The sequence below is a fragment of the Chionomys nivalis genome, chromosome 26, assembly GCF_950005125.1.
Source record: "Chionomys nivalis chromosome 26, mChiNiv1.1, whole genome shotgun sequence".
NCBI classification, from domain to species: Eukaryota; Metazoa; Chordata; class Mammalia; order Rodentia; family Cricetidae; genus Chionomys; species Chionomys nivalis.
Genome location: NC_080111.1, coordinates 1,679,197 through 1,684,262, shown reverse-complemented (window position 1 = coordinate 1,684,262; position 5,066 = coordinate 1,679,197).

Sequence of the window (5,066 nt, the reverse complement as noted above, 5' to 3'; positions counted from 1 at the left end):
CCCCCGTGCGGTCCCGACGCGCAGTGCGCCGGAAGGGAGGAGGGAGAAAGGCCACGCCCCCTGGTTTGCCCCGCCCCAGGGCTTCGGCCACGCCCCAAGCACCATGCCCCGGCCCCGGCTCCTCCGATGGAAAAGGAAAAGTGACTCCATTCATAAATCTATAACTTGGGTGTTGTCGTTTGCATAGGGCGTGGCTTGCAAAAACTTTTCACTCGGGATTCTTCAATTTAGTCTGTGACAACTGTCAAAGGCGGTAGTTGGTTTCTAGAGATATTTTTTATTAGATCTTTAGAAATTTTGTACCTCGGAATAAGATGCGAGTTTTATTCTTGTACAGGTCGTGAAATATTCTTCTTCAAGACGCTCAAGTTTTGTCGTAGCACTAAAATATGTAATATCTATTCTTGGGTCATGGGCTGTAGAAAATCAAAATGGCTGCCTCTGTGCCGTACTTTGTGGGAGACACAGACACTAACCCGTCAGTCGTTATGGAGAGTGATAGCTACCTCGGAGCAGCGTCAGGGCGACGTGGGTTGAGACCAAGACCTGAATGGAGAGTCCCTTACCGATACGGGGAACTTTAAGATGAGAGCTGAAAATGAGAACGAGTTCGGAGTTTACGTGTTGAAGAGACTCGGTGACAATATTTTCGGGAAGAGAGAGAATGGGTGGAAGGTCATTGCGGCACAAAAGAACTTGGAAATCTGTAGAAAGAAAGGAAGCTAGGCTATCTGAAGCTGGGTGAGAGCAAGGGTGATATGGGAAATTAGACATGGCTAGCTAGGGTTGACTAATAAGAGAAAGGAGGTAGAGTCAGGGCGTATCATACAGTAGTGTTTCCCTCTGGCATAACAAGATTCCATGGCAACTAACAGAACAGTGGTAGCTTTGGTGTTCGCCAGTCTTGCTTTGACTCTATCCTCCCTTGTATGTGGAAGTATGTAACATGTTTATTGACGTTGTACTCCCTTGTATGTGGAAGCATGTAACATGTTTATTGACGTTGTACTCCCTTGTATGTGGAAGCATGTAACATGTTTATTGGTGCTGTACAGGCTCACAGATAATAGATTGCTCATCTCAGAAACCACTCTGCGCTTACTCTTTTGAATAGCGATGAAACCGTTGAAGACAGCGAGGACTTCGACGTTGAATGGAACGCATTTTGAAATGTGAGCTGGCCCTGAGTCTACGGGGAGGAGGGGCGGAAAAGCTATGGCTTAAAAGGGATATGTTTGGGTATCGAGTTGACGAGGATTAGATGCGTGGCAGTTAATATTGTCCATTTGAAATGATGCAGAATCGCCTCTCCCTACACCTGTGAGCGAGTTCATAGACCGAGTGGACAGCAAGACCCACCCTCAGTGTGAGTGGCACCAGTCATGGGTCGGAGTCCTGAATTGAATAAAAAGAAGAAGAAAATGAGCTGAGCCATCTCTGGGCGTCCAGACTGTGGGTGCAATGAGACCACTCATCTTAAGCTTTGGTCCCTCATGACTGCCACACTGCAGTGGACTGTACCCCCAAACTGTGAGCCAAACCCCCTTCTTGGACCTGCTTCTGCAGTATTTACTACAGCGATGGGAAAAACTAAGGCAGGGAATCTGACTGTGGCGAGCCTTGCCCCTTCGCCAAAGGGCCCTCTCTGTCTTATTTATTTATTTATTTATTTATTTATTTATTTATTTATTTATTATGTATACAATATTCTGTCTGTATGCCTGTAGGCCAGAAGAGGGCACCAGACCCCATTACAGATGGTTGTGAGCCACCATGTGGTTGCTGGGAATTGAACTCAGGACCTTTGGAAGAGCAGGCAATGCTCTTAACCTCTAAGCCATCTCTCCAGCCCCCCCCCCTCCCGTCTTCTCCACAGATGCTTGACACCACGCAATATTTTTCGCTTCTGTCAGCCAGCCATAATTTGTAACGGAGCAGTTCTACCTCCCAGACTACTACAAATAAGATCAGGTGGCTAAATGAAATAACTACACTGTTTCTGCTTTGTTTTATTGGTTTATTGATCTGCAGTGTCCTTTGCCGGGCTCCTGCTCTCAGAGATCATTTTTCTTCGATGATTTTTATTTCGGTCATGCTGGTTTGTTAAGGAGGATTTCTTTAAACGTAGCAAACTCTCCCCACTTCCATCTCTCCCAGCTTTCTTGGGTGTGTGGGTAGGTGTCTCCAGACAATCGAAATTTAATTGCCTGGAATTCTGCCTTAGGTACAGAAGAGGAGACAATTAATTGCTGAAGGAATCAAGGTAAACTGGGGAAGAGCAAAGGCACTGTCCACCCTCGGGGAGTGTCACAACTAAACCGGGAACTCTGTTAATTTAATTAACAATAATTGAGCCTCTGATAAAAACATCACGGGCAACAATACTGCCATTCCACAAAGCTACAGGTAATTCATTGATTTTACAGGTGAGGCTTTCAGGACAAGGCACACACAACTAAAGACTGAGCCACAACTAATCATTTCTCCAGATACTTTCCCCAGGACTCCTGCATCCCTCTGTCATTCTAAAGCCCAACGATGGAAACCTAACAGAGACTGGGTTAAATTCTGCTCAGTTCTATGATAATCTCAGGTTTCTAGGGGTGCCTGATAAAAATTTATATTTTCAAAAGCTTTTAGACAATTTTCAAATCTTATACCCTCCCAATTGCTCCAAAAACAAACAAACAAAACCTGCAAGCCTTTTTAAAAAAAGGTATTTGTACCACTGCCCTGTTTTTGACATCTGTGATGCCTCTGACTTCTGTCTCCTTTTCTTATTATTTTAAATTTTAGCATTGGAGCTACAAAGTAAAGTCTGTTGCTCAATGCCTTAACTAATTTTCCTGTTGCTGAGGCAAATACCTGAGGAAAGCTCCTTAAGGAAGGAGGAAGCTCCATTCCAAACTGAGTTGCAAGCTAAGTTATTGTGTAGCAAAGGAAAACCTGGGAGTGGGAAGGACCTTCTTCTTATTCTTAGCCTTGTTAACTGCAGGGTGTCTAGACTGTGACCCAAAGGTCAGTGCCTGCCATTAGCTTGGATCTTGACAGCAATCTTAAAGCGAAAGCTGATCTCGGAGCCACCTTCTCCTTTCTTTCCTTTTCCATTCCGTCTAGGATTCCAGTCTAGGGTATGGGTGCTGACCACATTCAGGGTGGGTGTTCCCTCTTCGGGTAAGTCTTTATGGGAAACACCATTACAAATAGGCCCAGAGGTGTGTCTCCTAGGTGATTCCAAACCCAGTCAAGCTAACAATCAAAATGAACCATCAAAAGTCTTGTGGGTCTGGGCTTACTCAGAGATTCACCAGGACCATAAATAAATTTTAGTAAGAAGAGGCTTTTTATTTTAGATACCCGTATCCAGTGTGGGACCAGGACTTCACCTGGGCACATTCCCAAGGTGCAGGAAAGATTTTCATCCATACATTTTCCATTTCTTCCTTTGTCGTGCAGAAGCCTTTTAATGTAACACAGTCCCAATTACCAATGGTTAGTCTTCTTCCTAAAACACTGGATTCCCTTTTAAAAAGTTCTTGCCTAGCAGGGCGTGGTGGCACACACCTTTAATCCCAGCACTTGGGAGGCAGAGGCAGGTGGATCTCTGTGAGGTTGAGGCCAGCCTGGTCTACAAAGAGAGTTCTAGGATATCCAGGCCTGTGACACAGAGAAACCCTGTCTCAAAAAACAAAAAAACAAAGCAAAAACGTTCTTGCTTATGCCGCTATCTTGAAATATTTCCCCTATGTTTTCCTAAATGGATTTAAGTGGGATCAACATATTAAAAAAACGAGTCAGACACAGAAAGGCAAATATCACATTTTTCTCATCTGTAGGCACTAGAATTCTTTATAGATCATAAAACCGTTTACACAGATGTACATAACATGAAATCATAAGGAAGATGAGGGGATGGGAGGAAACAAATGGGAGACACAAAGGGAAGAAGGGAAGTTGATGAGACGGGTTGAATCCTGTCAAAACGTCCGCTATACCTAAATTTGTCATTATGAAACATAGCACTATGTGTGAGGAACATAAACCAATCTAAAACATTTAAGTGATATTTATGTCAAGATCTAAAGTTTCCTTCTTTATATCTAGGCTTCCTTTGTTCACTGTTATTCCAAAATTTGGTCAAATGATTTTCACTGTTTTAGCATTTTTCTTTGCAAATTTATTTTAAAGATGTTTACATATCTCCCTCTCCCAAATTCATTTATAAAGCAAGCTGCCATTTCATAGACTCTTTAAGATGTAGTCATAAAAATGCTCAAATGTCCTCAAACGATAAAAATGTCAAAAATGACTACTTTATGGTCAATTAAAAGGCAAGCTATTTAAAAGTTTTTTTTAAAAAAAAAAGATTTATTATTTTATGTGGATAAATATTTGGCCTGCATATATGTCTGTGCACCGTATGTGTATCTGCAGAGGCCAGAAGAGAGTATAGATTCCCTGGAACTGGAATTACAAAGAGTTTCGAGTCACCGTGTGGGCGCAGGAAACTAAACTGAGTCCTTTGCAAGATCGACAAACGTTCATAACCTCTGAGCCATCTTTCCAGCTCCCTATTGCATTTTTAATACGATGAACCAAAGCAAAAGTTATTGTATAGTTTCTCTAAATTCTTCATATGCACTATAATCATTTATGAAGGGAACCAAACTGTCTTGGAAAATAAAGAGGCTCACACATTTTAAAATATAGCTGTGACAGTTTAAAATGCCAGTCTCGCGGTCCTGTTAAAACGGAGAATCACCGCCGCTCTTGCAAGCACAAAATGAGAAAGGCTTATAAGAGCAAGATGTGAGGATCACCACCGGGAGGCAAGGATGCAGAAACTGGACGCAGGCGAGTGATCCCAAGCCCTGAGAGAGATTCGAGTTGCCTGGCAACGTTTCGGGTACCGGATCGATGGGCGGCCACGCCCAGCCACGTCTACTCGGCTCTCCGCAGCAGCGCGTCCCGCCCCTTCCGGCTTCCACTTCCGGGACCAGCGCGCCTCCGCGCCTCCTCCTCGCACTCCGATTGGCTGTGGCGTCGGCCGCCAACCGCCGCGGAGT